Source organism: Etheostoma spectabile, chromosome 23, assembly GCF_008692095.1.
Source record: "Etheostoma spectabile isolate EspeVRDwgs_2016 chromosome 23, UIUC_Espe_1.0, whole genome shotgun sequence".
Taxonomy (NCBI): Eukaryota; Metazoa; Chordata; class Actinopteri; order Perciformes; family Percidae; genus Etheostoma; species Etheostoma spectabile.
The window spans coordinates 987,994-1,012,329 of record NC_045755.1 but is presented as its reverse complement, the minus strand read 5'-3'; the positions used below and the strand labels follow the sequence as shown (position 1 = coordinate 1,012,329).

The 24,336-nt window shown below is 41.4% G+C and overlaps 1 protein-coding gene across 1 annotated transcript in view; it reads right to left on the bottom strand.

Moving 5' to 3' along the window:
* Window positions 1-24,336, bottom strand: part of LOC116673448 (EF-hand calcium-binding domain-containing protein 6) — a 67,816-nt gene that overhangs the window by 16,453 nt on the left and 27,027 nt on the right. The gene's annotated exons all lie outside the window — the stretch shown is intronic.

The window sequence follows — 24,336 nt, the reverse complement described above, 5'->3', positions numbered from 1 at the left end:
TAAAGGTTACACATAAATCATCATTTCTATAGACAACATTGTATATATGCTGGTAAAAATAGATTACAAAAGTATGTCATGATCAAATTCATTTGACAACTTGACAGCTCATTAACTGCTGGGCAAATGAAAATATCCAAGTCTAAAAACAAGGTCATGGGCTGAAAATTGTTATAGATCCGAGTATGACACTACAAATCCAATTAAAAACAACTCAAATGTAACTTTTTAATTCCTTTTCAATTGTCAAGGAGTTACTCAAGAAAAGGAAAATTAGGTTAATTTATGTAGACTATTTATTCATCCAATTACAACATGCTGATGCAATATATATGATTGTGTTTACAGTAATTAAAAATGGGTTAGGGTTAGTTAAATGCAGGTATGTGACTGCCTCACTATGTAAAGGACACACAACTTCCTGCAATGGTACCAAATCCTTCCATTGGGGTCAAATCCTGGGCTGCAGACCCATCCTACGTGTACATATGTAATTCCTAGGCTGCATTTAACAGAGGGTGCAATCTTAGAAGAAAACCAATATATGAGTCTAACTCTGACAAACACAATGAGCAGTTAAGGATCAGAGCAGCAGAGCACTAAAGAGCTACAGGCCCAAAAAGATTTACATGCATGTGTAATTTGGAACACCCTCACGCTCTGGGTAGCTAGAGGGTTTTGGATCTGGATTACATTGTTAGAGCTCAGTCACTGAAGTCAGTCTGAGTGAGCGCCCCAGCCAAGTCCAGCCCGTCCAGCCTTCCATGCAAAAGTTGGCTCTGTAGCTCCGGGGCGCCACGCTAACAACGGAGGAACAAGAGCAGAGATACTAAATATACCCCCGGTGACTCTTGGGTAATCAGAGTCCTCTGTCGCCCAGAGAAGTTTCAGTCTAATTGCACTCTGATTAGACGAGCTGCCAAGTTTCTCAGTGAGAGGCGTGGGGGGAGCCTCCCTCATGTCCTGACATTGTCTCCACGCAGCCATGAAATAGAGCAGATGGAGAAAAGTCAAGCAAAAAATATACAAGATGCTGACCCCCCCTGCAATGCACCAGACTAGGTTGGCTTTCCATATTTCCAGAGTCTTTATTCTCTTTTGGATCACAGGGGAGGTGTTTTTTTTTTTTTGTACAGCAGTAAAACTTTGAAAATCTCCACTTTCTGTAATCTAACAACTTCAGCTACTGTTCAAGCTTCCTTACAAGCATAACAATTAGCCCCGCATTTACACCACCTTTCATTCTGCCAGAGTCGGGGTGGGGGAGAAGAAAAGGCGCTCCACAGCAGCCTGTGCGTTTAAAAAAAGATCAAATGAAAGTGAATTTATTAAAGACAGATATAAATATGATTCCCCCCCCCCCCCCCCCCCCCCCCCCCCCCCCCCCCCCCCCCCCCCCCCCCCCCCCACAACCACCACCATCCTCCCCAATCTCCCTCCCTCCAACTTAGAGGATTCTGTGCTAATTAGAAATGTGTTAAAATCACAAAGGAGGGAGAGAGGAGATCATACGGTATTAATGAACAGAGACAGAGGGATATCATCCAATCTCCATCTCTATCTTCATCTCATCTCTCCCTCTGCACACACACACTCCCCTTCTCCTTTTTATCTGCCTTTGTTTCCTCCTCTTCTCAATTCCCTCGCAAACTTTGTTTCCCTTTCTTCTCCTTTTGTCTTTCAGCCCATGTCTCCCTCTGCCTTTTTTCTCCTTCAAATTCCTTGATAATCTAGTTTTTTGATCTCCAATTTCCACCCCTTTCTTTTTCTCTGTTCCCCCCCTCGCTTTCTTCACTCCCCCGTCCGTTGGTAGTGCCAGCGCTCCATTAGGCAGCTGTGTTCTGGTTGGCGTGGTTGGAGGCCTGGCGCTGTGCCGCTCTCGGAGTGTCTCAGCAGCCCTTGCCCATCCGTCTGCCCACCCAGCCCCACGGTTCTTAATTAATGAAAGCTCTGTTGTTTTTGTTTACCGGCCTGTTACATGCTAATCCAGCAAGCCCTGTGTGTGCATGCCCGTCCATCCTCGATGTCTGCTTGTTACCCTCTCAGCTGATTAGTCAATGATCTCAGCCATAACCAAATTCAGGTCTGATAGCCATTTGATCACTGAGTATGCTCAGGCACGCTTAAAGGGTAAATTCACACAAATGGCAAAAGAACATTTTTCCACCCTTAGCTCTAGTGGTAGCTATCTATGGAGATAGTTTTGGTTTCATTTGTCCCGGTATTGAGATATCTGTCTCTACCCTTATGCAATGGAAGTGAATCTAATTTCATTTGTGGGATTCAATTATTGCATTTCAAAAAATCAACGGCAGCATCTCTTTCCAGACACACTGGCTCTTATTTATGAGACGTGCTTACGACTTACAACGACCTAGGACGCAGATTCCTATGCTAAGCTCGGCATTTATCAATTTAAACGTGACCCTAATATACACGCCAGAAAAAGTCTGCAACATTGTTTTAGCCCCAACTTCTTACAGCTCCAACTGGTGGCTGTATAAAGGAGACAGGATATTACTTCTCGCTTTCAAAAGCTATAGTGTTATGTATGGCAATGATATTCAATGCAGGAAACATGATGATGCACAACATTTTTATTGATTCTTCAGGTTTTTGTTTGTCTTTTAAAGTGGTGTTAATGGCCACAAGTGAACAATCTTTCTGCCATTGACCGACATATATGGGATTGTTTTTCCACGCGCTCTCCCTCACAGCTGTTGCCTGGCTGTGACTCCCGAAAAAAAACACCAGTAAAAAAAAAAAGAAAAAATAAAATAAAATACTGCATAAACTCTGCTACTGTGTGTTTTTAAATACAGAGATTACGAGATTGCAATGTAAGCCTGTATATGTGCAGTATTACTATTAGGACTATAGCATACATATGTCAAGGATGTCAAGAAGTGCAATTTAACACGGCAAAACTGTTGACCACATCAGTGATCTCTTTCTATTCCACATTCCTCCTACAGCCTAATACCAGTTTAAGGCTGCCAAATAGGACACGTTACTGCAAATTAAACTGAGATGTCAAGGAAAAAAACTGAGAATGTACTGGGGCGTGATATTTCAACTACTATCGTTTCCAGCCGCACCATTTATTAATGTACAACCATTCTTACGCTCTGATTGGTGGGATACAAACATTTCATGAATCCCACGTGAAGCCTGTCGTAAGGATTTCTGCGCTCATATCTGCACTGGTTTCTACGTTAGGTTGTTAAATGAGGGCCGGTGTCTCACTACTTCTTCTACTCTAAAACACCCCATTTTCAGAGGGACTATTTCTTTGTTAAAAGTAGTTCCACTGAAAACTGTTCACAGTGAGGTGAGGTCTATCCGGTGTATCTGGGACACTGTTTTGGTTTAATTTTGTTTTGTTTTTACTCTGTGACCACCATCACAAATTCATTTCCATTCACCACTAATTTTCAGGCATTCAGAGTTTGGAAAATAAAAGTTAGCTTCCATTTCTGCATGGTAGGAGACTTTTGTAGAAATCCAAGCCTAGCTGAAACTCTCCAGAGTGAGTAATTAGTACGAAAGATGAGCAACTGTCTTAGAAAATATCTGATTATTTGCACAACAGACACAACCAAAACAAATTCAAGGTACAAAACTGTACAAAAAAGAGAAGTTAAAGGTGCCTTGTGGTGGGTGCGTGCATCCATTTTAATGCTAGTCTGCTAATTGACAGTTGGTGGCGTTAACAAGCAAAAGAAAATTGCACAGACATTCTATGTACTACCGCGCCAACATAGGCATAGAACAACGATGCACAATACCTCTGATCCAGAGTTTGTTGTATACGACAAAAAAACGGCATCTCAGATTCATAACTTAATAACTTTATAACCACAGTGAGTAGAAATATACCGTCTCCTGCAGCATAAAGCTAACACTCGCCATTGTGCCAGTGTCTTTGGTGTCTTTTAGAAGACCTTACAGAAGGTTTTGTATCCATTCTGGGAATCTACAATTCTTCAGGGTCTTCAATGCAATCAATCCATACTGTTACATACAAGTTTGACACGTTATGTCCATAATTTCTGAATTTCCGACCATTTATCACCACTGATAGCCACAAGCTCTGATGCTAACCGCCATTTTGCATTTCCCATGATGCTCTGGGAGAACATTCTGACCAATAAAAGGTTGTTTTTGTCTTGTCAGCCAATGGCAGGCTGGTCTGTTATTGCAGATTAAACTTTGCAAATAGGCTCGTTCGAGGTGAGCCAGGTCTGCGTAGAATCAATCCCCAATCAATTGGCGCCCAATGCATGCTGGGTAGATTTGTGTCTGACTTGATCCCGACTTGCACTGACGTCATGCACACGTAGACAATGCATGTTTGAGATGCAGGCGGCGCAGTTGCTTTTCACCAACCGCAAGACCCCGGCGGACCCAGAGCATGCTGGGAAACACTGACCTCTCAGCTGATCTAACCGCTGATTGGTTCAGAATTGACTCAACATGATTACGTTTTATATAAACTAGTGCTGTCAGTTAAACACTTTATTAACAGCGTTAACGCAAACAAATTGTAACCCTCATGTTGACCCGCTTCTCTATATCAATCTTCTTTTTGACTACCCAATCGTAATTACCCAAAATAACGTGATTGATTTTGATGGGTTATTTTGGGGCGTCTTATTCAATTTTATAGCATTGGAAAAAGAAAATTGAAGTGGTTTTGAAATAGTATTGAGTAAAAGTTGACATATTCCACTCAGTGATTATCTCTCAACATATATTCCTTTCATTTTAGTCTAAATCATTCTAATTTCTGCTTTTCTAACTCAAACAAGAGGTATAATTTCCTATGAATGAGGTTTATTGAACATAAATTCCAAAAATAATTGGAAAACTCAAGTTAATAACTAAGTGTTAGGTAGTGTTACATGTCAAAAAAGTGACAAACATAAGAAAAAAAGGTAGTGGGTGCTGAAAAAAGGGTCAAAAACGTGAGAAAAAGTACGAAATAATGCATAAAAAGTGTCAGCAAAATTGTAGAATAATATATAATATAGAATAGATACAAATGTGCGCTTAATTGCCAGTTAACTATGACATTGATGCGGTTAATTGCAATTAAAAAATGTAAATTGTTTGACAGCACTAATATAAACTTTTTATTGATTTTGAATCAGAGGGATTTTTACTGCTTTTTGTCTGATTTGAAGGCTTATTCTGTTCAGAACACATGTTGTGTGGCTGATGGTGACGTGTAGTCAGAGAGACTAAATCTGTTCAGACCACGGATCATTCTACAGTCTGTTCTTAATTAGATACAGCAACATTTCGCATGTAAAGCATAATTAAAACAACTGGAGACTTGTACAAGCTGAGCCTGTTCAGCCTGAAGGCTCCTGGAAAAGGCTGGGAACTTTCCGACTTGACAGCAGATTTTTGTCCCGGCCCCCCGGCTGCTGCCGCCTGCTCTCGTCCACTTTACAGGCGAGACGCAGTCCATCTCGAATCAGCCTAATGCGGATACACACAATGTGTTTGTGTTAATATAAACCTGCTCAGATCTCAGAGTGGTTTGGACAGTGTTGTCTTCCTGTCAAAATTGAAAATCAACACTTTTGTTAAGGCTTTTTTCTTATGTTTTTGTCCCATTTTTCAACACTTTTGACTCTCTTTTTTTTCCACGTTTTTCACTTTTTTGACGTTTTCAACACTACGTAACAATAACTTATTAACTTTAGTTTCATAGTTAGTTTTGGTGTTTATGTTCAATACACCTCCTTTATAGGAAATTATACCTATTGTTTGAGTTAGAACGGATGTTGATGGACAATCACAGACTGGAATATGTCAACTTTTGCTCAATACTATTTCAAAACCACTTCGATTTTTTCTCCAAATGCTATACAATTCAATAAGACACCCCAAAGTTGATGAAAGTAGAGATTTGTATTTGCCAAAGAGTGTTGTGTGGAATCAATCATGTTATTTTTGGTAATTAAAAAGAATATTGATAAAGGAAAACGGGTCAATTTGACCCAAGGACAACATGAGGGTTAAAATAAATAAAACTCAATATGTTTATATATGACATCACTAGTCACATCTTTAGTGTCAAGTCACTATCCACGACGTTCCACTTCAGAGATTGTTCCGGTGCTGCTGGAAATTGCGCCGGATGTCCCTCATTCTGCCGGATGTCCGTTACCTTCTGATTTCTTTGTGTTTGCATTCTAACCTCCGGTGGATTTCTGAGGACTATGGTTACCTGGTCCTCAGATCTCTGCAGGGTAAATCCAGACAGCTAGCTAGACTATCTGTCCAATCTGAGGACTATGGTTACCTGGTCCTCAGATCTCTGCAAGGTAAATCCAGACAGCTAGACTATCTGTCCAATCAGAGTTCTCTGCTGCATGACTAAAACTATGTGTGAATGTACACATGTTCCACCAAAATAAGTTCCTATTTTTCAGAAGCATGGTGCTCCGTCTGGTGCTTATCACCTCAATGACGATTGGGATAGGTTTTAAGAAATCCCAATAAACCAGGGAACTTTTTTCCCCAATCCCGGAATACTGTGTGACTAGTCAGACCCTCCCCAGAAGCGCTGTGGAGGATGGTCTGGCAATGCGAGACCATCCAGTTTGCTTCATTTAATGACCTGTTTAAATAGAGGATAACGGCTTTAATAATTTGTGAAGCATACAGCTAGGCGTAATTAGGGTGAGGATTAATGACTACTGTAATGTGTTGTGCCGCGAATACAGTTTGAATTGGCAGTGTGTATGGAAGGTAACATTTTTTTATTCATGATGAAACCTACACTTTAACCTAAAACCACTGAATAAAACTGTGTTGAAATGCATCAAAGAACATGACAGGATATCCAGGTTATAATAAACATGTAAGTGTAGCACTAATCCTCACGTCTGCTCTGTCTCCCTTCAGATTAAAGCATGAGCATGTGATACAAACATTATTTTAATGTCACACACAAAGCTGCGTTTCAGTATATTCAGTCAAACTGTGCCGACTTGGAAACAGTGTGTAACGACGCGGCTTTAAAAGACATCCAACGCTCCACTCTCTGTCAGCCAAAGCTCTGCTGTGCTTGCTCTAACCTTTTCTGTCACTATGAATTATGGGAAGGAGACAAGCAGAGGGATAGGACAGCTCTCTGAAGAGGGGGGATGAAAGAGGGGAGATGAGAGAGAGAGAACAACATGGAGAGTTGGAGGTGAATGAAGGGAGACACAAGCGGGAGCGGAGGAAGAGAAACCGCTGAGTGACAGAGAGGAAGAAAGAGAGGAGAGCGAGAGGAGATCAGACAGCGATCATAAGGGAGCGCAGAAATGAACTTTCCTTTGTCTGTCAATGAGAGGGCTAATTTCTCTCTGGTTGAGATCCAGAGTGCCAGAGACAGACGCCATTAAAGTGGAGCCTAGAGGGATAATAAGAGGCACTGGGACCATTCTGCTGCTGTCGCTCACTATCCAAACATTAGTTTAACAAAGGCACTGTATGACCTACACAACATGGAGGGTCTTCAAAAGGACTTCCCAGGAATACTGGGCTCCAGAAATAGATGCAGATTAGAACACAGACCCCCATTTGATGAAGAGTTACTCCTGGGAATCCCCATATAGGAAGCTCCTTACTGGTATTTTTAGGAACTGCTCATGAGAGTCACTATCTGGCCCCCAGACCAGTTTGCCACTATGCTGACACATTGTGCTACAAGAAGGTCCTGACTTTGTCATTTTTATTACTTTGGCATTCTCTATGAGCATTTTGATGGTGTCTTTTTAGTTAACGTGCTTGTTTTAAATTGTTAAAAGACAAAAGTCGTTACAGCTGGCTTATCATTTATCATTTTTGGGAGAATTTGAGTCCACCCTGCGCTGGTGCTAAAAGGGAAAGCAAAAGTCAACACAACCCCTTTTTTTATTTAAGTCCTCTTGTATAGATTATTTTATTTATGTAACGTTTACTCTTACTACAGGGTTTCTGCAGGTTTCACCAAGTCAGATTTAAGACTTTTTAAGACCTTCATAAATGACTAAAATAAGACTTATCACAACATCAAAAAAAAACGTCAATGTCAGAGTCCAGAAACATCTAGCTGAAGAATAAAATCTGTTCCGAAAGAGACTTTTGCAGCCTTGCACTCGGCTGCAATATAACTTGCATGTGGGCAGAGGTGTCAAAACCTTCTGTAGGAGTTGAAGTATCAACTCACACTTTTTACTCAAGTAAAAGTGGGTTTCAAAACAACTTAATAAATGAAAGTAATGTAGAGGGGAAGAAATGCCAATAAGGACAAAAGCTTAGGCCGTGCCACAGGGGCCTATTGTGCACTACCCCACCCCCCTTTCCCAAAAGAAAAACATTTTTCTAAAGGCCACAATGACTATAATTTTATATTAAAATGTAAATGTTTGAAAATTTGGGATGCACCTGTTTCAGCTGCATTTATCCCCATTGAAAATGAATGAATGCATTTTAGTACAATGCAAATACATTAAAGAACCAAACATGTGTACTACTGAGCATTAACATGTGTTTTATGGAGCAGAAGATATGATGACTAGTTGCCCATAAGTATTGCACAAGACAGAAACCGAAGATTTAACACCTGCATCATCTGGCTGAAAGAGGGGCTAGAAGGTGCTAATGCTATCCAGTATCTCTCGCGGTCCCTGCCCAAGTGGCTCCCAAATCTAGCAGATGTTCAGATAGAGATTATGTTGATTATGGGAGCCCACCGAATTTACAGTGAAAGCCCAAAGAAGAATACCTATACCTTTTTGTTAATGTTAATCTAATAAGGAACCATACTGTGTCAATCAGGTATTCATGGGCTGGTGTTCCCTTTTTTGCTGGCCATGTCCAATCTTGATCACAGACCTACTTTGAGTGTTCCCCCTTTGTCACACTTTTCCTTTTGTGTCGCTGTGTTGAATGTTCTTGTTCTGCATGTTTTGTGTAATGAGGGATTTAGCTTTGGATGCGCTATTGTTAGGATTTAACTAAATGGAAGGCAGTAGCAAGTTCCACATATACTCTCATTTAGAACGCAGCTTTTTTGACAATGGGTGAGCTTTTATTTTTGGTTTGGAATTGTGTCGGACCGAATGCTCCTCATAAAATCACCAGCACTCTGGGCTTACTAAAAAAGAGAAATGTTGACATTGCATTATTACAGGAGACTCATTTGCTGCGTGCGGATACCGGCCTCTTAGCCAATGGATTCTATCACACAATTGCATTCTCCTCAGCAACTTCTAAAACAAAAGGAGCAGCCATTGGTGTCAAACGGAATCTCCCACTTAAAGTGTTGTCCTCTTGGTCCCATGATACAAATATTGATTGGTAAAACGCATAGGTCACTAGGGACCAGGCTCAGGCTACAAATGCTCTGAAGTCATGGGCCAGCAGCTTGGGGCTTATTGATATTTGGCGTGCAGTTACCTGTTACCTGTCCACCTGTAAGGATTATTCCTTTTTCTCAGGTAGACACAAATCATTTTCCAGGATAGATTTTCTTTTTGCATCCCCTCAATTACTTCAAATGAAGTTAATTTGTTAACTTAAGTTCGGGAGCAGGGCCACGCTTAAACCACACCTCTAATCACCAGACAAACCTACATATACTGCACAGCCAGCCTTGTTTATCTCTTATTGCTCTCTCCATTGCTTAATGCAAGAGGGTCAGCTTTCCACGCTCTCTGTGATAGATCCAGAGATATAGCTAAGCTCGCCAGATGTCAACGCCGATTTGTACAATGATCTATTTGAAACAGGGTATGTTTTAGTCACGTCGCAGCCCTGTGTCTCAACGGAGCCGCTTGCGGTCCGCGGTCACCGTGCCTCGACTTTGCCCGGATCTCCACGAACGATCCCCGTCCGCTACTTTTCTCGGCGCAGCACACCCTCCTCCGTAGCAAGGCCGTCTCTACCTCCACTGATGACGCCCGATATCGGAGAATGGACCTTGGTCCACCTTTAAAGGTCCCTCAGCGGAAAAGGCATTCCTTTCTGCCGCAATGAAGATAAAACTGTATTGTTCCGGCTCTACCTCCCCTCCGTAGATACCCAAGAGCAGCTATCACCGTGCCTCCTGCACTTCAGTCCCTCGCCAGCATCAGCTATGGCCAGGGGTATCACGCATGACGTCAGAGGGCCTTGACAGCCACAGCTCCCCCTGGTGGGGGTCAGATTATATTTCCCCATGTGTCCGCTCCCTCTGTCTGTCATGTCTCAGACGGTCTCTGCCTTCTTTTAATCCCTGTGTTCGCGGGTTTCACAAGACCCCCGTGCACATACATCCTTTCATCCCTTCATCCCTTCCTCTACCCTTCCTTCAGCTGTTCCTGGCCATTCGGCTTCTGCTCCCTCCCTTTCCAAGATGGCCGTACTGCAATTCCAGTGCCCCATCCATCAGCTCAAAGGGACCAACCTAACATTGTGCTCGACAATCCTCGGCCTTCTTCTTTACCAACTGGTCTGTCCTTCGCGCGTTCTCAGTCTCAGGGTATTGTTTGTAATAGTTTGCTCCTTAAATAAATAAAAATAAATACACATTTGATCCCAAATAGAATTACCTTTATTGGAAGGTAAATGTACTGTGCATCCAAGCTTAGCTGGAGGGATCTGTGAGGGCAACAGATACACTCTCTCCAAATGTTCTATCTGAATTTATCTGGATATGTGTTTTGTTTTTTTATGATGACAAGCAACTGAAAACTGAACTCAAATCAGGAGTAACCAGGCTATTTTAGTACAGATAATTGCGGGAAAATGTAAGAAGTAAAAAGTGTGCTTTAAACTAGTTACTCCAGTAAAGTATAGATCCCCAAAATTTCTTCTAGTATTTGTACGTCGTTACTTGACACCTCTGCATGCGAGTCTCATTTGTATAATGATACTACAAATAATGACAATACAGCAAATAATATTTGGAGCTGTGAAAAAAGAACTACAACATCACAGAATAAATAAAAAAATAATGTTGTAAAGCGTTGTGGGGGCATTTCAAAGAAAACATTTAGGCCTGTTTAAAGTTATTTTAGACCTAGAACACAATTCTTATTTTTTTATTTTATTTTTTCTCTACTTCCCTATGTGTTTGTGCTGCTGTAACACCTGAATTTTCCCTCAGGGAATCAATGAAGGCTTGTCTTATCTCATTAAAGGCAGTGGTTGTGTGATAACATAAATTGTAATAAAGTGAAACAATGAAGAATTAAATAATTTTCTCATTGTAATTTTTTTAATACAACTAAAGTATTGTTATCATTATGTTGTACAAACTATATATATTCCAGTTTTCTGATGTGACACCTCTGTGGTTCTAAAACTGCTTGATGCTCATGGTTAGAATATCAATATTTTATCATGTGACAGCGCTATTTTGTCAGGTGTATGCACAAAATTAACTAAGATCCAGGTTTAGGTTCAAATAAGCTTGGGTCACAAGGGGACTATAAATGTGGTAAAACACTTAGAAAACTGAGTCAGTTATTCAAAAAGCCCATTTAAAGTATTCAAAATGACAACATAGTGTTTTAAAAAGTGATTAAAGGATCCACTGGACACAATGTCAGCAGGGGTTTAATAACATAATAAAACGTCTCCCATCTACCCCAATCCTAGGGTTATGATAAAAGCAATACTGTCCACTTAAAATAATTAGAGGATTAGACACAGATTCATCTATGGCCCAAACCTGTGTTCATCCATATATTTAAATCAATTGATTGTAGTCCAACAATCTCATGGGTTTTAACCCCTCAGCACATCCACATAGTACAGTTTTTTAAGAGCATGTAAAAAGTTATATGATCGACAACTAGTGAGAGAGCTTAAAGCTATTTCACAGTGGCAGATTCAGAGAGACAGGCAGACCAAGATTAGTTACAACTTCTCAAAATGGGATTTAAATGACTCATCCATCACAGAACAGACAGAAATGTGATTGAATCGTAGTCCTGCCTTAGTTGTTTTTTATAAGACAATTCAGCTGCAGCTTGACTGTATTAGCCAAACCAAACAATTCCATCTGTCTGAAAAATACTGGTGTGTTCCAAAGTGTTCTACTTTTCAAAGCTTTATTTTTTTCAAGATTATTCATGTAGATGGATTGTGATAGAGGGCCCTTCTTTTGAAAATTCAATGTCATTTTTTGGCCATCTACATGCAGTAGAGCACCGCATCCTTGTAAACTGGTACATGGGATTTTGTACGAAAACGTGTGCACACCAATCCATATGCTATCCTACAAAATTAGGGGAAATTATTCTGCTGGTTGATCACCTCCTCTGTGCATGGACCAGAGCGCTCTAATACAGTGGCAATCAATGTGGTAAATATGCAATAAATACGTGCAATACAATTACAGTGCATTACGTTTTGTAGCTATAGCTACAAATGGCTCATGAGAACAGCCTGGGTACATAATAGATCAATTCCCTTTTTAAAAAATTTAACAAGAGCATGCATTAAATTTTTACCAAAAGGTATTTGAAGTAAATAATGCAAAGATTGCAACAGAATTAATCATGTGGCCATTAGTTCACCGTACTGGCTATGAATTTCAGGAATCCCAATGAATCAGGATGTTTTGGTATATACTGTGTCTTTTCACATTCAACTCCCCGCTAAGGTTACAGAAGTAGTGAACAAACACAAAGAGGAGGAGATCCAGACACAGATAGAGTAAAGACAGTTGAGAAAAATCCTTCATTCCAACCTTGGATGGCTACTTCAGTGTGCGTGTGCGTGTGTGTGTGTGTGCGTGCGTGCGTGCGTGCGTGCGTGCGTGCGTACGTGCGTGTGTGTGTGTTCAGGGATTGCGGTGATCTTAATTGAATATTGATAAGTGAGGCGAGCACAAGGGGTAAACAGCTGTGTCTGGTACTTCATCATATGTGTGTGTGCATCACTCATTAACAGACCCAGCTGGTCTTCAGCAACGAGTCAGCAGACAGTGACACACACACACACACACACACGCACACACACACACTTATTACAGTAAATGACAAACAATTTTGACAGAGATCAAAGTCACCAAAAGTGTGTACACTGCAGAGAGAAATACCCCCCCCCCCCCCCCCCCCCCCCCCCCCCCACCTGATTGATTCAAAACCTTTCTCTGAGTCAGGATCTCTTTTTGACCTAGGCAGTCCAACATCTTCATACTGTTTCCGTGACAACATCAGTCATTGTCTTAGTAAGACGTGTTTATGGAGATGGATGAAGAAATGACTGGTGTTTGTTGGATGGAGTAGAGTAGGTAGAAGCTTCACGGTTGCGTCAGACGTCACCTAGCAACCACAGCTGGTGCCATGATAGAGCTCCACTGGAGAACTGGCTGTGCGTGAATAATGGCTAAATAAACTGATGGAACACCGACCACACAGACAAGATCTTAAAACAGGAGAAGCACAAAGCTGATCAGTAATAGCAGTCCTACTTTGGTACCTTGGATGCGATGGCCGACCCCTCTAGCCATAGGAGCTATTAAGCATAAATCGGTTTGTAATTCTATTTCATCCCCTAAATGTTAGATTACCTATTTTTAAAATGTCTTACATCTCTCTCCCGTTGCTGTTGAAAGCTATGGTGCAGTCTCCCCCATGAGGAATTCTAAGCAATGACAAAACTGTCGGCGCGTCCACATGATACAAGCCTTCCACACCACCTCCACCCCTCTTCCACACAGTTGCTAGTAGTCAAGGACGACACAGTGGATTAAAAAACATGATGGAGAAACATAGAAAATGTTCTGAACACAGCCATCCTGAGAAATCCAGAGAGAGTTGTGTTGAGCTAATTAATTAGCTTTGTAGCAACTCATTTGGCAATGGCCTGAATGTAACGGACGGTCATTAATATCAAAAAGTTACGCACTAAAGCTTTAACAAAAGGTAGAAAATACACCTAAAGATAATTTTGATGAAATGTTTTTTACTTAGGCTTCGTTTTTACTTAATTAGACACTAATAGCACTGCATGAGTGCGCATGCGCCAACGTGCATGCAGCCTGTTGCAGTTGCTCCATCTTTTCGTCTTCTTACTTTTACTTTTTAACAGTCTTTATGTTTCTATTTAACAGACTTTTTTGTTTCTTACGTGTGTGATTCTTAGACTCTAAGTCACAACTTTACTACACTCTCTCAAATCATGCAAGTTGGGAGGTTTTGGATAGCCACGGCACCGTTGTGCAGCAACTTCATGACCGCTTTGTTTACACCCGGGACCAGCTGATTGCGCTGAAGCCGAACAATGCGGCGTCTTGGGCGCCCCGGCCCACAGACATCCCCACGGAAATCTGGAGGAGGACAGGTCGAGGATGCAGAGGTGGAATGAACGGCGAGGGAAGAGAGAGGGTCCGGCACGGAACTTAGGAAAAGGAGATTTAAGCCTTGTCTCCCCTCTCTCATCATGGGCAATGTGAGGTCACGGCTAATAAGATGGACGATCACGCGTTAGTCCGGAGTCAGCGGGAGTACAGGGAGCGTAGTCTAATGTGCTTCACGGAGACTTGGCTACACTCTGATATTCCCGACCACAACGTCTCCATCAACGGCTTTCAGACTGTTCGGGCAAATTGAAGTGGTTTTGAAATAGTATGAGTAAAGTTGACAATTTCCACCAGTGATTATCTCTCAACATATTCCTTTCATTTTAGTCGTAAATCATTCTAATTTCTGCTTTTCTACCTCACAAGAGGTATATTTCCTATGAATGAGGGTTTATAAACATAATTCCACAAAAATTGGAAAACTCAAGTTAATCACTAGTTTTGAGGTAGTGTTACTGTCAAAAAAGTGCAAACATAAGAAAAAAAGGTAGTGGGTGCTGAAACAGTGTCAAAAACGGAGAAAAAGTACAAATAATGCATAAAAGGTCAGCAAAATGTGTAGAATATATTAGCTATATAGACGATACAAATGTGCGTTATTGCCAGTTAACTTGACATTGATGCGGTTAATTGCAATTAAAAAATGTAAATGTGTTTGACAGCACTAATATAACTTTTTATTGATTGTAATCAGAGGGATTTTTTACTGCTTTTTTTTTATTTGAAGGCTATTCGGTTCAGGAACACATGTGTGTCTGATGGTGACGTGTAGTCCAGAGAGACTAAATTCTGTTCAGACCACGGATCATTCTACGTCTGTTCTTAATTAGATACGCAACATTTCCAATGTAAAGCATAATTAAACACTGGAGACTTGTACAAGCTGAGCCTGTCATCCTGAAGGCTCCTGGAAAAGGCTGGAACTTCCGACTTTGACATCAGATTTTTGTCCCGCCCCCCGCTGCTGCCGCCTGCTCTCGTCCACTTTACAGGCGAGACGCATTCCATCTCGAATCAGCCTAATGCGGAACACACAATTTTGTTTTGTGTTAATAAAAACCTCTCAGATCTCAGAGTGTTGACAGTTTGTCTCCCTGTCAAATTGAAAATCACCACTTTGTTAGCTTTTTTCTTATGTTTTTGTCCCATTTTTCAACACTTTGACTCCCTTTTTTTTTCCACGTTTTTCACTTTTTGACGTTTTCAACACTACGTACATAACTTATTAACTTTAGTTCATAGTTAGTTTTGGTGTTATGTTCAATACACCTCTTTATAGGAAATTATACCTGATTGTTTGAGTTAGAACGGATGTTGATGGACAATCACAGACTGGAATATGTCAACTTTTGCTCAATACTATTCAAAACCACTTCGATTTTTTCTCCAAATGCTATACAATTCAAATAAGAAACACCCCAAGTTGATGAAAGTAGAGATTTGTACTTGCCAAAGAGTGTTGTGTTGGAAATCATCTGTTATTTTTGGTAATTAAAAGATATTGATAAAGGAAAACGGTCAATTGACCCAGGACAACATGAGGGTTAAAATAATAAAACCTCAATATGTTTATATAATGACATCACTAGTCACATCTTAGTGTCAGTCACTATCCACGACGTTCCACTGTCAGAGATTGGTCTGTGCGTTCTGGAAAATTGCGCGATGTCCCTCATTCTGCCGTGGTCCGTTACCTTATTTCTTTGTGTGGCATTCTAACCTCCGTGGATTTCTGAGGACGATGGTTTCCTGGTCCTCAGATCTCTAGTAAATCCAGACAGCTATCTAGACTAATCTGTCCATCTGAGGACTATGGTTAACCTGGTCCTCAGATCTCTGCAAGGTAATCAACAGCTAGACTATCTGTCCAATCAGGTTCTCTGCTGCATGACTAAAACTATGTGTGAATGGTATACACTGTTCCACCAAAATAAGTTCCTATTTTTCAGAACATGGCTCCGTCTGGTGCTTATCACCTCATGCACATTGGGATAGGTTTAGAAATCCCAAAAACCAGGGAACTTTTTTCCCCAATCCCGGAATACTGTGTGACTATCAGACCCCCCCGAACGCTGTGGAGGATGGTCTGGCATAGCGAGACCATCCAGTTTTGCTTCATTTAATGACTGTTTAAATAGAGGATAACGCTTTAATAATTTGTGACGCTACAGCTGGCGTAATTAGGGTGAGGATTAATGACTACTGTAATGTTGTTGTGCCGCGAATACAGTTTTGATTGGGCAGTGTGTTGGAGGTACATTTTTTATATTCATGATGAAAACCACCCTTAACCTAAAAACACTGAATAAAACTGTGTTAATGCTCAAAGAACAGACAGATCCAGGTTATAATAACCATGTAAGTGTAGCACTACTCACGTCTGCTCTGTCTACCCTGTCAGATTAAGCATGACAGTGTATACAAACATTACTTTTGAATGTCACACCAAAGCTCGGCGTTTCAGTATATTCAGTCAAACTGTGCCGACTTGAAACAGTGTGACGACGGCGGCTGCTTTAAACGACATCCAACGCTCCACTCTCTGTCAGCCAAGCTCTGCTGTGCTTGCTCTAACCTTTTCTGTCACTATGAATTATGGGAAGGAGCAAGCAGGGATAGGACAGCTCTCTGAAGAGGGGGGATAAAGGGGAATGAAGAGAGAGACAAACATGGAGAGTTGGAGGTGAATGAAGGGAACACAAGCGGGAGCGGAGGAAGAGAACCGCTGAGTGACAGAGAGAAGAAAGAGAGGAAGGTAGGGAGATCAGACACGCTCATAAGAGCGCAGAAATGAACTTTCCTTTGTCTGTCCATGGATAGGCTAATTTCTCTCTGTTTGACGATCCAGAGTGCCAGAGACAGACGACCATTAAAGTGGACCTAGAGATAATAAGAGGCACGTGGACCATCTCTGTCTGTGTCGCTCACTATCCAAACATTAGTTGTAACAACGGCACTGAGCCTACACAACATTGATGGCGTCAAAAGGACTTCCCAGGAATACTGGGCTCCAGAAATAGATGCAGATTAGAACACAGACCCCATTTGATGAAGAGTTACTCCTGGAATCCCCATATAGAAGCTCCTTTACTGTGTATTTTTAGAACTGCTCAATGAGAGTCACTATCTGGCCCCCACACCAGTTTGCACTATGCTGACACATTGTGCTACAAGGTCCGACTTTGGTCATTTTTTATTACTTTGGGCATTCTCTATGAGCATTTTGATGTGTCTTTTTAGTTACACGTGCTTGTTTTAATTGTTAAAAGACAAAGTCGTTACAGCTGGCTTATCATTTATCATTTTTGGGAGAATTTAGTCCACCCTGCACGCGGTGCTAAAAGGAAGCAAAAGTCAACACAACCCCTTTTTTTTATTTTAAGTCCTCTTGTATAGATTATTATTTTTTTTGTAACGTTTACTCTTACTACAAGGGTTTTCTGCAGGTTTCACCAAGTCAGATTTACGACTTTTTAAGACCTTCATAAATGACTAAATAAACTTATCACAACATCAAAAAAAAACGTCAATGTCAGAGTCCAGAAACATCTAGCTGGAGATAATCTGTTCCGAAAGAGACTTTTTGCAGCCTTGCCTCGGCTGCAATATACTTGCATGTGGCAGAGGTTCAAAACCTTCTGTGGAGTTGAAGTATCACCTCACACTTTTTACTCAAGTAAAGTGGGTTTCAAAACAACTTAATAAATGAAAGTAATGTAGAGGGGGGAAAAATGCCAATGGACAAAGCTTAGGGCCGTGCCACAGGGCCTATTGGCACTACCCCACCCCCCTTTCCCAAAAGAAAACATTTTCTAAAGGCCACAATGACTATATTTTATATAAAATGTAAATGTTTGAAAATTTGGGATGCACCTGTTTCAGCTGCATTAATCCCATTGAAAATGAATGAATGCATTTTAGTACAATGCAATACATTAAAGGAACCCAACATGTGTACTACTGAGCATTAACATGTTTTATGGAGCAGAAGATATGAGGATAGTTGCCCATATATATGCACAAGACAGAAACCGAAGATTTAACACCTGCATCATCTGGCTGAAAGAGGGGTCAGAAGGTGCTAATGCTATCCAGTATCTCTCGCGGTCCCTGCCCAGTGGCTCCCATCTAGCAGATGTTCAGATGAGATTATGTTGATTGATGGGAGCCCACCGAATTTACAGTGAAAGCCCAAAGAAGAATACCTATACCTTTTTGTTAATGTTAATCTAATAAGGAACCATACTGTGTCAATCAGGTATCATCTGGTGTTCCCTTTTTGCTGCCATGTCCAATCTTGATCACAGACCTCTTTGAGTGTTCCCCCTTTGTCACACTTTTCCTTTTGTGTCGCTGTGTGAATTTCTGTTCTGCATGTTTTTGTAATGAGGGATTTAGCTTTGGATGCGCTATGTTAGGATTTAACTAAATGGAAGGCAGTAGCAAGTTCCCAATATACTCTCATTTAGAACGCAGCTTTTTTGAATGGGTGAGCTTTTATTTTTGGTTTGAATTGTTGTCGGACCGAATGCTCCTCATAAAATCACCAGCACTCTGGGCTTCTAAAAAGAGAATGTTGACATGCATTATTACAGGAGACTCATTTGCTGCGTGCGGATACCGGCCTCTTACCAATGGATTCTATCACAACATTTTGCATTCTCCTCAGCAACTTCTAAAACAAAAGGAGCGCCTTGGTGTCAAACGGAATCTCCCACTTAAAGTGTTGTCCTCTTGGTCCCATGATACAATATTGATGGGTAAAACGCATAGTCCACTAGGGACCAGGCTCAGCTACAAATGCTCTGAAGTCATGGGCCAGCAGCTTGGGCTTATGATATTTGGCGTGCATTACCTGTTACCTGTCCACCTGTAAGGATATTCCTTTTTCTCAGGTAGACACAAATCATTTCCAGGATAGATGTTTCTTTTTTGCATCCCCTCAATTACTTCAAATGAAGTTAATTTGTTACTTAAGTTCGGGAGCAGGCCACGCTTAACCACACCCTAATCACCAGACAAACCTAACATATACGGCACAGCCCCTTGTTTATCTCTTATTGCTCTCTCCATTGCTTAATGCAAGAGTGGCCTTTCCACGCATCTCTGTGATAGATCCGAGATATAGCTAAGCTCGCCAGATGTCAACGCCGATTTGTACAATGATCTATTGAAACAGGGTATGTTTTAGTCACGTCGCAGCCCTGTGTCTCACGGAGCCGCTTGCGGTCCGCGGTCACCGGCCTCACTTTGCCCGGATCTCCACGAACGATCCCACGTCCGCTACTTTTCTCGGCGCAGCACCCTCCCCGTAGCAAGGCCGTCTCTACCTCCCTGATGACGCCCATATCGGAGAATGGACCTTGGTCCACCTTAAAGGTCCCTCACGGAAAAGGCATTCCTTTCTGCCGCAATGAAGATAACTGTATTGTTCCGGCTCTACCTCCCCTCCGTAGATACCCAAGAGCAGCTAATCCCGTGCCTCCTCACTTCAGTCCTCGCCAGCATCAGCTATGGCCAGGGTATCACCATGAACGCAAGGGCCTTGACAGCCACAGCTCCCCTGGTGGGGTCAGATTTATTTCCCCATGTGTCCGCTCCCTCTGTCTGTCATGTCTCGACGGTCTCTGCTTCTTTTAATCCCTGTGTTCGCGGGTTTCACAAGACCCCCGTGCACATACATCCTTTCATCCCTTCATCCCTTCCCTACCCTTCCTTCAGCTGTTCTGGCCATTCGGCTTCTGCTCCCTCCCTTTCCAAGATGCCTACTGCAATCCAGTGCCCCATCCATCAGCTCAAAGGGACCAAACTAACATTGTGCTCGCCAATCCTCGGCCTTCTTCTTACCAACTGGTTTCCTTCGCAGCGTTCTCAGTCTCAGGTATTGTTTGTAATAGTTTGCTCCTTAATAAATAAAAATAAATACACATTTGATCCCAAATAGAATTACCTTTATTGGAAGTAAATGTACTGTGCATCCAGGCTTAGCTGGAGGATCTGTGAGGGCAACAGATACACTCTCGCCAATGTTCTATCTGCATTTATCTGCTATGTTTTTGTTTTTTTATGATGACAAGCAACTGAACTGAACTCAAATCAGGATACCAGGCTATTTTAGTACAGATAATTGCGGGAAAATGTAAGAGTAAAAGGTGCTTTAAACTAGTTCTCCAGTAAAGTATAGATCCCCAAAATTTCTTCTAGTATTTGTACGTCGTTCTTGACACCTCTGCATGCGAGTCTCATTTGTATAGATACTAACAAATAATGCAATACAGCAAATAATATTTGGAGCTGTGAAAAAAGAACTACAACATCACAGAATAATAAAAAAATAATGTTGTAAAGCGTTGTGGGGCATTTCAAAGAAAACATTTAGGCCTGTTTACAGTATTTTAGACCTAGAACACAATTCTTATTTTTTTATTTTATTTTTTCTCTACTTCCCTATGTGTTTGTGCTGCTGTACCACCTGAATTTTCCCTCAGGAATCATGAAGGTGTCTTATCTCTTAAAGGCAGTGTTGTGTGATAAATAAATTGTAATAAGTGAACAATAAGAATTAAAATTTTGCATTGTAATTTTTTTTAATACACTAAAGTATGTTATCATTATGTTTTACAACTATATATATTCCAGTTTTCTGATGTGACACCTCTGTGGTTCTAAAACTGCTTGATGCTCATGGTTAGAATATCAATATTTTATCATGTGACGCGCTATTTTGTCAGGTGTATGCACAAAATTACTAAGATCCAGGTTTAGGTTCCAATAAGCTTGGTCACAGGGGACTATAAATGTGGTAAAACACTTAAAACTGAGTCAGTTATTCAAAAAGCCCATTTAAAGTATTCAAAAGACAACATAGTGTTTTAAAAAGTGATTAAAGGATCCACTGGACCACAATGTCAGCAGGGGTTTAATAACATAATAAAACGTCTCCCATCTACCCCAATCCTAGGGTTATGATAAAAGCAATACTGTCCACTTAAAATAATTAAGGGATTAGACACAGATTCATCTATGGCCCAAACCTGTGTTTCATCATATTTAAATCAATTGATGTAGTCCAACACTCTCATGGGTTTTAACCCCTCAGCACATCCACATAGTACAGTTTTTTAAGAGCATGTAAAAAGTTATATGATCACACTAGTGAGAGAGCTTAAAGCTATTTCACAGTGCAGATTCAGAGAGACAGGCAACCAAGATTAGTTACACTTCTCAAAATGGGATTTAATGACTCATCCATCACGACAGACAGAAATGTGATTGAATCGTAGTCCTCCTAGTTGTTTTTTATAGACAATTCAGCTGCAGCTTGACTGTATGCCAAACCAAACAATTCCTCTGTCTGAAAAATACTGGTGTGTTCCAAATGTTCTACTTTTCAAAGCTTTATTTTTTCAAATTATTCATGTAGATGGATTGTGATAGAGGGCCCTTCTTTGAAAATTCAATGTCATTTTTTGGCCATCTACATGCAGTAGAGCACCGCATCCTTGTAAACTGTTACAGGGATTTTGTACGAAAACGTGTGCAAAACAATCCATATGCTATCTACAAATTAGGGGAAATTTTCTGCTGGTTATCACCTCCTCTGTGCATGACCAGAGCGCTCTAATACAGTGGCAATCAAGTGTGGTAAATATCAATAAGACAAAAAATACGTCATACAATTACAGTGCATTACTTTTGTAGCTATACTCAAATGGCTCATGAGAACAGCCTGGGTACATAGAGATCAATTCCCTTTTTAAAAATTTAACAAGAGCATGCATTTAAATTTTTACCAAAAGGTATTTGAAGTAAATAATGCAAAGATTGCAACAGAATAATCATGTGGCATTAGTTCACGTACGGCTATGAATTCAGATCCAATGAATCAGGATGTTTTGGTATGTACTTTGGTCTTTTCACATTCAACTCCCCCGCTAAGGTTCAGAAGTAGTGAAAAACAAACAAGAGGAGGATATCCAGACACAGATAGAGTAAAGACAGTTGAGAAAAATCCTCATTCCACCTTGGATGGCTACTTCAGTGTGCGTGTGCGTGTGTGTGTGTGTCGCGTGCGTGCTGTGCTCGTGCGTTGCGTCGTGAGTGTGTGTGGTGTTCAGGATTGCGGTGATCTTATGAATATTGATAAGTGGACGAGCACAAGGGGTAAACAGCTGTGTCTGGTACTTCATCATATGTGTGGTGCATCACTCATTAACAGACCCAGCTGGTCTTCAGCAACGAGTCGCCAGACAGTGACACACCACCACCACACACGCACACACACACACTTTTACAGTAAATGACAAACAATTTTGACAGAGATCAAAGTCACCAAAAGTGTGTACACTGCAGAGAGAAATACCCCCCCCCCCCACCTGATTGATTCAAAACCTTTCTCTGAGTCAGGATCTCTTTTTGACCTAGGCGATCCACATCTTCATCCTTTCCGTGACAACATCAGTCATTTGTCTTAGTAAGACTTGTTTATGGAGGATGAAGAAATGACTGGTGTTTTGATGGGATAGTAGGTAGAAAGCTTCACGGTTGCGTCAGACGTCACCTAGCAACCACAGCTGGTGCCATGATAGTAGCTCCACTGGGAACTGCTGTCGTGAATAATGCTAAATAAACTGATTGAACACCGACCACACAGACAAATCTTAAAACGGAGAAGCACAAGCTGATCATTAATAGCAGTCCTACTTTGGTACCTTGGATGCGATGGCCGACCCCTCTTAGCCATAGGAGCTATTAAGCATAAATCGGGTTTGTAATTCTATTTCATCCCCTAAATGTTAGATTACCTATTTTTTAAAATGTCTTCATCTCCTCTCCCCGTTGCTGTTGAAAGCTATGGTGCACGTCTCCCCATGAGGAATTCTAAGCATGACAAAACTGTCGGCCGTCCACATGATACAAGCCTTCCACACCACCTCCACCCCTCTTCCACACAGTGCTAGTAGTCAAGGACGACACAGGGATTAAAAACATGAGGAGAAAACATAGAAATGTTCTCACAAAGCCATCCTGAGAAATCCAGAGAGAGTTGTGTGAGCTAATTAATTAGCTTTGTAGCAACTCATTTGGCATGCCTTGATGTAACGGACGGTCATTAATATCAAAAAGTTACGCACTAAAGCTTTAACAAAAGGTAGAAAATACACCTAAAGATAAAATTTGATGAAATGTTTTTACTTAGGCTTCGTTTTTTACTTAATTAGACATAATACACTGCATGAGTGCGCATGCGCCAACGTCATGCAGCCTGTTTGCAGTTGCTCCATCTTTCGTCTTCTTACTTTTTACTTTTTAACAGTCTTTATGTTTCTATTTAACAGACTTTTTTGTTTCTTACGTGTGTGATTCTTAGACTCTAAGTCACAACTTTACTACACTCTCTCAAATCATGCAAGTTGGGAGGTTTTGGATAGCCCCTGCACCGTTGGCAGCAACTCATGACCGCTTTGTTTACACCCGGGACCAGCTGATTGCGCTGAAGCCGAACAAGTCGGCGTCTTGGGCGCCCCGCCCACAGACATCCCCACGGAAATCTGGAGGAGGACAGGTCGAGGATGCAGAGGTGGAATGAACGGCGAAAAGAGAGGGGTCCAGGCACGGAGACTTAGAAAGGAGATTTTAAGCCGTGTCTCCCCTCTCTCATCATGGGCAATGTGAGGTCACTGGCTTAAGATGGACGAGCCAACAGCGTTAGTCCGAGTCAGCGGGAGTAACGGGAGCGTAGTCTATGTGCTTCACGGAGACTTGGCTACACTCTGATATTCCCGACCACAACGTCTCCATCAACGGCTTTCAACTGTCGGGCCCAGGACTGCACGAGAGCGGTAAGCTAGGTGGGGGGGCTTGCCTTCTGTTAACAACAGATGTTGTAATCCCGGTCACATTACGGTTAAACAGCGTATCTGTACCGGACATTGAAACTGCTTGCTGTGGACTCTGCCATATTACTGCCACGGGAAATCTCACATGCCACGCTG